Source organism: Octopus bimaculoides, chromosome 15 (assembly GCF_046866305.1).
Source record: "Octopus bimaculoides isolate indiv1 chromosome 15, ASM4686630v1, whole genome shotgun sequence".
In the NCBI taxonomy this organism is placed as follows: domain Eukaryota; kingdom Metazoa; phylum Mollusca; class Cephalopoda; order Octopoda; family Octopodidae; genus Octopus; species Octopus bimaculoides.
The window spans coordinates 20,963,080-20,973,079 of NC_142942.1; the positions used below are offsets into that span (position 1 = coordinate 20,963,080).

The 10,000-nt window shown below is 40.7% G+C and overlaps 1 protein-coding gene across 2 annotated transcripts in view; it reads right to left on the minus strand.

Annotated features, from left to right (window-relative positions):
- LOC106882733 (inter-alpha-trypsin inhibitor heavy chain H3) overlaps positions 1-8,601 on the minus strand; it is a 43,547-nt gene extending 34,946 nt beyond the window's left edge. Inside the window, exon 1 of one of the 2 annotated variants that reach the window (XM_089363508.1) lies at positions 8,417-8,601. The gene's annotated coding sequence lies outside the window, so the exon portion shown is untranslated. Of the gene's footprint in view, positions 1-8,303 lie in introns of both variants that reach the window. The other variant, XM_089363507.1, reaches the window with a different exon arrangement.
- Positions 8,602-10,000: the final 1,399 nt, after the last annotated feature.

Below are 10,000 nucleotides of genomic sequence, written 5' to 3' on the forward strand. Positions count from 1 at the left end.
ATCTATATAAATGTATATATATATAGCGGTTTGGCTAAAGAGACCGATAGAATAAGTACTAGACTTACAAAGAATAAGTCATGGGGTCGATTTGCTCGGCAAAGGCGGTGCTCTAGTATGGCTGCAGTCAAATGACTGAAAAAAGTAAAATAATAAAAGAATATATATCTATATCTATGCTGAGACCCCTTTCGGTCATGACTGACCATGGGATTGCACCTAGAAAGTTACCCTCCCAAGTACAAGTCCGGGCAAGGTTGTATATGGGAGACCAGCAGTCGTGAAACAAAGCAACGTGAAATAAAGTGTCTTGCTCAAGAACACAACACGCAGCCCGGATCGGGATTCGAACTCATAACCTCACGATCATAAGCTCGACGCTCTAACCACTGAGCCATGCACCTTCACCCCCCACACACACATATATATATATATATACATATATATATATATATATACATATATATATATATATATATATACATATATATATATATATATATATATATATATATATATATATATATATATATATATATATATATATATATATATATATATATATATATATATATATATATATATATATATATATATATATATATATATATACAGACACATGATTTGAGTTGTATTTTTTCCTGTTTGCATCGCCAAGAGATTTGTTCTCCGCACAGGTACCTTATTAGCACTGATATAATCCACATCTGACAAACCAAATCGAATACTAAGGCACATAGAATTAAAAATATACAACTACACGGAAATTCACCCCAGAGGCAAATCCGGAGTTCGTCTCAACGGATTTCATAAAACATGGAAGGTTTATAATCAAGACATTATAAAAAAAGAATGGAGAATTATGCATCTTTAAGTCTTGTTTATTCTCGAAGAATCATTCTCGTTGAAATTCCAATCCGACACGTGTTTCTGCTGCATAATTGTCTTAACGTCGTTTTAACGTAGCATTTACGTGCATTTATTTGGTCCACGTGCAGTGCATAGTTTATCAAACGTAGACATTCTTGTGCAGCTTTGTTCAAGGTATTAGCCATGCGGGTGGGAGAGAATTACCCAAGCCAAATAAGCCAATATCGAATGAGCAGCATTGATGTAAACTTTGTATCGGCCTCTAATGTGGCGAGGTAACATAATATTGCATAACAACAATAGTGCTGACGATGGAAGTGGATGGTGGAGAGGAAGATTGTGGTGGTGGTGGTGGTGGTGGTGGCGGTGGGTGGGGGGTCATGGTGGGGGCGATGGTTGAGTGTAGCTGTGCAACATATTTCGTTGCAATAAATGGTATTTGTTTCAGCATAGCGGAAGGTGATGGTTTGGTGATAGTCTTACTGGTGTGTGCGTGTGAGTGTGTGTGCGCGCACGCGTGTTTCTGTGTCAAGGTAACCCTCTACATATATATATATATATATATATATATATATATATATATATATATTGCAGACAATGGTGTCACCACAGTTGTGATGGTGATGGCGGCGCTGGTGGCGACGGCGGTGGTGGTGGGGGTATTGATGAAGATGAAGGTGACCATGGTGACCGTGATGATGGTTATCAAGGTGTGTGTGTGTGTCAAGGTAAGACGACCACACACATACACACACACACGCACACGCACGCACTCACGCATACACGCATATGCACACAAGCATGCGTGTATATTTCAAGGTTATCTTGTCAACATACTACAGCTGTTGTTGTTGCTGATGTTGCTGTTGTTCAAGATGATGGGGACGGGGATGTAGCAGTGGTATTGTGTGGGTGGTGGTGGTGGTGGTGTTGCATGAGCGGAGTGAGAGAGTCGAGAGGCAAACGGTTTGGTAAATAAAGAGATTTGAGAGTGTTTTGTGAGCTATTTCTCGCAGGTTCAACGACCGTGCAGAGCCACGATTCTCAGTCGGGGTCGATATGACCCTTAGGGGGTCCATATAAGATTTTATGGGACACAAATTGGTTATATTTCTTCAATACACAAAATATGTTAAGAATTTTTTATACAATTCCAAATAGTATTTAATTACAAAGATATATTATAATGGCGTAGGCGTGGCTGTGTGCGCAAAGAAGCTTGCTTCCCAACCACATGGTGCCAGGTTCAGTTTCACTGTGTGGTACCTTAGGTAAGTGTTTTCTATTAAAGCCTTGGGTCCACTAATGCCTTGTGAGTAGATTTGGTAGACGGAAACTGAAAGAAGCCCATCATTTGTGTGTGTGTGTGTGTGTGTGTGTGTGTGTATGTGTGTTTGTTCCCTTCCACCGCTTGACAACTGGTGATGGTGCGTTTATGTCGCGTAAACTAGCAGTTCAGCAAAGGAAACTGATATAATAGGTACCAAGATTTAAAAATGTAAGTATGTCCTGGTATCTATTCATTCGACTAAGCCGAGAGTTATACTCCAATATATCTGTGAAGCTTCTGTTCCATTGATTTCTTAACGGAAATAACCGTTACGGAAATACTGGACTAAAACTTCTCAGAGATTTCGTAGAAGTGTCTGGCTTCGTGATCAGAGTTACTGGACGCATCATCGTGAGATTCTGGTTTCGATTCCTCGACCGGGCGACACGTTGTCCTCTCCAGCAAATCGCTTCGTTTCATGATGTTCCAGTTCACTCAGCTAGCGAAATTGAGTAAACCTGCGACGGACAGGCGTCTCATCCAGGGGTAATATATACGCCACAGGATCTCCTCACCAAAAAAAAAAACCGATCCCGTGTGTCTATATAATCCGGGAAGGATCTTCAATTAGATTTCACAAAGCCGTGTGGCTATTTGATCAAACCTGGAGATTTGCCAAATGTAACCGCATGCTACCGCTATACACACAAAACGCAGAAGGACCCACTTTAAGGTTTTTCATGACCCAGTTGGATGCACTGGCTATAACTTGGGTTCAATTGCATCAAATGCTTTTTTTAAATTTTCACTTTGCACTCATTCACCAACTCGAATATGTGCCTTCTCTGTGCACTATGCTGTGTCTGTTGGTCCCTTGATGGGTTCATCCTACATTTTGATAGCCCTTCTTTATGTCTTCCTCTTTAGTCATCGGTGACTAAAACATCAAAGAGGTTGTTGCCTTGAGTGTCGTGTTACGAATTGCACTCAGGAGTGACCTGACACACATCGGATTACAAAGACCGACAAAGCAAAGGAAGTGAATGATTAAAACCAAAGGTAAATTATAATAAAGTCAAAACAGGTGTTAAAATGGAGGAAATAAAGACAAGATAACAAAGGAGTGGCTGTGTGGTAAGAAGATTTATTCCCAACCACATCGTTCCGGATTCAGTCCCACAGCACTGCGCCTTGGGCAAGTGTCTTCTACTATGCCCTCAGGCTCACCAAAGTCTTGTGAGTAGATTTGCTAGACGGAAACGGAAAGAAGCCCCTCCTATATATATGTGTGTGTGTGTGTGTGTGTGTGTGTGTGTGTGTGTGTGTGTGTGTGTGTGTGTGTGTGTGTGTGTGTACACACATATCTATTTATATATGTGTAGACACAAACATTAAAACCACACACACACACATATATGTGCATATGTGTGCTTGCACGCGCGCGTGTGTGCTTGCACGCGCGCGTGTGTGCTCGTTCGTGCATTCGTCCAGTATGGCTGTTTGATTAAGAAGATTATTTCGCGATTACAAATAGACCACAACCTTGTGATTAAAACTGGACAGAGAGAAACTAAGGAAGCTGGTCAGAACAAGTGTACCTGTTATTAAAATCTCCAGCCTCGTCACCCGCTGCGTCAGCTGACTGTACGCGACAATTATGTATGTATGTAAAGAGAGAGGAAGAGAAAGCGATAAACAAATACATGCAGACATACATGAACTTCGGTATATGGTGAAGCAAATGCTTGCTGATCCCTTAATTATGTTTATAAATGTATGGGAACTTTTAAATAAGTTCTCCACCGATAATGGTGCTTACATACCGAAGGGGTTGGTAAAAATTATTAATTGTTGATTTATTAATAAATTAATAAATTGATAAATCTTTACCCTTTTAATTTATATATATATATATATATATATATATATATTGATGTAATCGACTTAACCCTCCCCCAAAATTTCAGGCCTTGTGCCTATAATAGAAATCATTATATATATATATATGTATGTATGTATGTATGTATGCATGTATATGTGTGTGTATGTGTGTGCGTGTATGTGTGAGTGTGTGCGTGTGTTTATGCAGCTATTTCTCTCTCCCTCTCTCTTCCTACATACCCTACATACATGCGTATATATATATATATATATATATATATATATATATATATATATATATATATATATATATATAGAGAGAGAGAGAGAGAGAGGGGGGGGGAGAGAAGATAGAGGGATAGATAGATAGGTATGCATGTACTTATAAATATGTATGTGTGTTGTGTGTGTGTGTGTATTGAAGTAGAAAAATCAATTTATTGCGCAAGTTTTAACAACAAAATATTATATAGGCCCTGAAAAGCTTATGGGCCCTCAAGAGCCATATGGGCCCTCAAGAGTCATATTGGCCCTCGGGAACCACATGGGCCCTCAAGAGACATATGGGTTCCTAAGAGCCATATCGCCCGCAGTTGAGAACGATTGATATAGTTCCGTGTTCGATTCTATTTCGGGGCTACTTTGATTGACAATTACCTCTTATTATTACCTCCTGTCAGGCTAACCCTTGTGAGTTAAATTTGATCGACAGAACTGTGAGATAACTGCTTAAAGGTCTTCCTTTGATATTGGTCGAAAGAGTGTCAGTGTGCAGAGACAATGCTATTCACCCGCATTTTTCAGCCTAGCCTCCATATCTACGTCTTGAAAGAAAGCTGTGTGGGTGTATGGCGTGGTACATCAGTATCAAAGGATTGCCCTCATTAAATAAGGGTGCTCCTTCTTTTCGGGCTGGTAGAATCTGTCCATCGCCCAGCTTAACTCCACCACCACCTGACCAATTTGCTGGTCTTTAATGCAGTTTACAATATCTTGTATGTATTGTGGCCAGTCCCCGATTTGAGGAGAACATTGGCTATTTATCTTCTCTACTTGACTCACAGGACCTATTTAAAGAGGATGGACAGAACATTGACCCTCATCCTTTGACGAAACTATTAAACAAAGAATTGTGTCATAACCACAACCACAATATTAGTTTCCTGAACAAATACACAACAATAACAGCAACTGCAGCCTCAAATCGATTAAAGCATAATCATAACTGCAGCTACAGCCACAACCACGAACCACTACCTTAACCACAACAATGATTATAATCTCAACTATCACAGTAACCACAGCGACAGCTATAACCACAATCCATCCCAGCCATAGACATAATTGCAATCGTAATACAGAATCTCGACAGAATTTTGGACCAAGTGTTCTTCGAAGTCGTATACCTCATCGGAAAGGAAAAGCGTATTTGAGTTTCCGGCTGCGGAGGCGAAAATCTAAAATCTTAGAATTTGTGGAATTTTTTCTTTTCTTTTTTTTTTTCTTTTTTATTGATTTCCGGAATCACAATTTCTGTTTTATGAAACAAAGGAACATCCAAAACTGAGGAGAGAGAGAGAGAGAGAAATCTCCCTTCATCCTTTCCCATGATGTGTTGCACTTCGAATGACCACTATTCCGAAATTCCTCCCAAATCTATGATAATCACTGTCTCCGACAGAAATTGGGCAAAGGAAAGCAAAAATGCTTCAGGCCCTGGGAGGTGGAGAGCTCTCATATTTCAAGGTCAGTGAGGGTTTACGGAGGGGCCAAGATGATAGTCTCTGGCCATTCTTGGGTTTCAATACCCCCAAACCTTTGTGGTGGCTGAAACTCCCTCTTACAAGCTCTGATTATAACCACAACATGGAATACGACCATAACCACAATGACACCATACCATAACTGTACTACAACCCTAACCACAACTATAGTCACACCACAGCCATAAATAAGACCCCCAACTGCAAAACCACCTCTCATAAAGCCACCGTTAACAACAGGTGAAGGCGCGTGGTTGAGTGGTTAGGGTATTCGGCTCACGATAGTAAGGTCATGAGTTCGATTCCTGGTGGTGTTTTTTGTCCTTGAGCAAGACATCTTATTTCATGTTGTTCTAGTCCACTCATCTGGGAAAAAAATGAGTTGTACCTGTAATACAAAGGGGGCCAGCCTTGTCACATTTTGTGTCAAGTTGATTGTCCCTGAGAACTACATTATGTCTGCGAAGCTGTCAGCCACGTGCTGGCGTTGATTTTTTTAATGAGCAGGCTGTTCGGTTAATAGGATCAACTGGAACACTCACCGCATTAACCGACGGAGAACCAGTTAAATTAACAACCGACTCTTTCTTTTGCCATAGCATCACAACCACTGCCTCCAACGGCGACAACAATGGTCTTTACAACAACCATAACAGAAACCACCACTACAACAATCATCATCATCATCATCATCATCATCATCATCATCATCATCATCATCATCATCATCACCACCATCACCACCATCACCACCACCACCATTGCCACAATACCGCCACATAATCATATCCATTAGTAGACCAATAATAAAAAGCACGAACTGGAAATCGTTCGGTATTGCTTGACGGTTCCATTCAACCACAAAACCATTCCTCATGGCATTGACAAAGAGGCTAGGCAGGAAAAAAAAAGGCGGGGGGAGCAAATGATGTCGTCTCCTCTCACCGACACTATGTAGATCAATACCGAAGGATCGCCCTTCACCTGTAATAAAGCCATGAGAAGATGACTAATACTCCATATTCAGCATCTTTCACACCATCACAACATGACCACCACCATAGCAACCGAATTATAATTCAAACAACCATTATTACCATCATCGTAGCAACCGAACTACCCGCATGAATGCGTCCTTTACAAGTAATAGCTTTTACTAACTACATTACGGGTACTACCACCACAACACAACACCGTCCGGGTGGTAAAAAGCTTGCCTCCTAACCACATGGTTCCGGGTTCAGTACTTTCGCGTGGCACCTTGGCCAAGTGTCGCTTACTATAGCTTAGGGACCACCAAAGGCTTGTGAGAGGATATGGTAGACGGAAACTGAAGGAAGCCCGTCGTATATATGTCTATATATATATGTATGTGTGTTTTTGTGTCTGTATTTGTACCCCCATCACTGCTTGATAACCGGTGTGGATGTGTTTACGTCCCCGTAAACTAGCGGTTCGACAAAAGCGATCGATAGAATAGGTACCAGGCTTAGAAAAGCTCCCACATGGCCACAGTCAAATGACTGAAACAAGTAAATGAATAAAAGAATATCACGAGCAATTTCACCAAGTGTCTAAACAAATTACACGGGCTTCTTTCAGTTTCCGTTTTCCAAATACATATGTGTGTGTGTGTGCGCGCGTGCGTGCGTCGTGCGTGCGTGCGTGCGTGCGTGTGTATGTGTCTATATGCCTGTGTTCCACCCCCGCCGCCGCTTTACAACTGGTGTTGGTGTGTTTACGTCCCCGTAACTTAGTGATTCGGCGAAAGAGGCGGATCGAATAAGTATCCAGGGGCGGACCCAAGGAAGGGGGCCTGAGGGGCACGTGCCCTCCTCAAGGAAAGAAATGCACCCTTCTAAATAATGTTATCACGCCATTTTCTCCTGGAATTGTATTTCCTTCCGACCTTCTGCTCTCCCTTCGAAAAACTCCCAGGATCGCGCCTGAGTGCCGAGCTTTAAAAAATAAACACTGGGGTGGATTCATTCAACTGAAACTTCTTCAAGGTGATGCCCCAGCATGGCCACAGTTTATTGACTAAAACAAGCAAAAAATCAAGGATGAAAGATAAAAGATAATGACCACTACAACGGCAAGCATAGTAACAAAAAAAGCATCACAACACAAACACACTACAGCCGCAATAATAGCCACAACAACAGGAACGTACCCACAGCATCAACCATAGAAAGAATCAGAGAGTGGACCACATTGTGCTAGAAATAGCAGCTAAATCTTTCTCAATTCAACACACCTTCTCCACCTCATAAAAAACAAAGATGTTTGTACAAGATAATGTAGCTTTGGATAAAGAATATCTTTAAAAAAAAAATAAATAAAGAGAAAAATACAAAAAATACAGGACGGTCACGGTTAGATTACTTCTGATTATATGCCACCAGCTCGACTAATATTGGCCCTGAGTTGAAATGACAACAACAGAAGCAGCAGCAGTAACCACAACAACAAGAAGCAGCGAAAAGAAATAGCAAGAAAAATATATTAACAATACTAACCTTGACACTAGTAGTAGTAGTAGTAGTAGTAGTAGTAGTAGTAGTAAATTAGTTTGTGTGTTAAGTAATGTGTTTTTGGTGTAAGCTGGAAGAGCGGTTTTGATATTACTTACCAGCAGCAGCAGAAAAGGTTGTAATGGATGTGACTGGTTATAATGATGACAAGAGTTGCACTGAAGTTGGCAGACGACAAATGTTTTAATATAAGAGGAGGAGAGATGTAGTGCGTAACCTGTTGGTGGTGGCTGCTGCAGACACGCACACACAAACGCACACACCACATACAGAGGGTAGGAGAGGTGAGAGAGGGAAGAGGGAGAGAGAAGAGGGAAGAGCGAGAGAGAAGAGGGAAGAGCGAGAGAGAAGAGGGAAGAGCGAGAGAGAATGAGAGCGGTTGAATGAGAGAATTAGCGAGAATGAGAAACAGTTACGCAGACAGAATGACGGATAGATTGAGAGGGTGAGAGAGAGAGAGACAGAAAGACTGACAGAGAGGGCTGACGGATTTTGTGTGCGCGTGTGCGGGTGTGCGTACACGTGTCTGTATGTGCGTGTGTGTGTGTGTGTGTGTGTGTATATATATATATATATATATATATATATACATATATATATATATATATATATATATATATATATATATATATATATATATATATATATATATATATATATATATATATATATGTGCAGGCGTGGCTATGTGGTAAGAAGCTTGCTTCCCAACTACATGGTTCCGGGTTCAGTTCCACTGCGTCGCACCTTAGGCAGGTATGCTCTACAATACCCTGGGCCGAGCGAAACCTTCTGAGCGGATGTGTTACACGAAACTGAAAGAAGCATACCATATATATATATATATATATATATATATATATATATATACAAAAGACACAGACACATTGAAAGACACGCATGCGTAGACACATACAATAGGAATACAGAATACAAAATGGCTGATATTTAGCAAGGTGAGACACACATAAGAAGGAAGGAAACAAAGGACCACTGATGAGGTCACAGAAGTGTGACGAAAGAACTCTGGCCGAAATAAGATTAAGATTAATGTAATATAAAGCTGAAGCAAATTAACACCAAATATACAGTGCGTGTGTTTTTATTGGCTAAACTGGCAATATGACCATCCCCAAGTACAACAATATATATATATATATATATAGGCGCTGGCGTGACTGTGTGGCAAGAGGCTTGCTTCCCAAGCACGTGGTTCCGGGTTCAGTTCCACTGCGTGGCACCTTAGGCAAGTGTATTCTATTATAGTCTCGGGCCGACCAAAGCCTTGCGAGTGGATTTGGTAGACAGAAACTGAAATTTGAATACATTTTGGTAATTTTAGTGTGGTCTTGGCATAGAACAATGACACACAGCATCTACCAAAATGTATTCTCGTAGTATCACTATATCGTCCAAATTGTTGCAGTACATCGCTGGTCACAATGCGCTTCTTCACATTGTTGTAACACTCGAATTAAATATTCATTTATTGAAGCATCAAATCCTGAAATTTCTTTTTATTTACCACGTTCAATACTTAGAAATAAGGTAAGTTTGATTTAAGGTAAGTTTGATTGCGACCGTTCGACACAAGCCATGACACCTGACATGTCATTGAGCTGTGCTCCGATACAAACCTAGCGCATCTCCTTACAAACAAGCTTTCATGATACAAAACATTA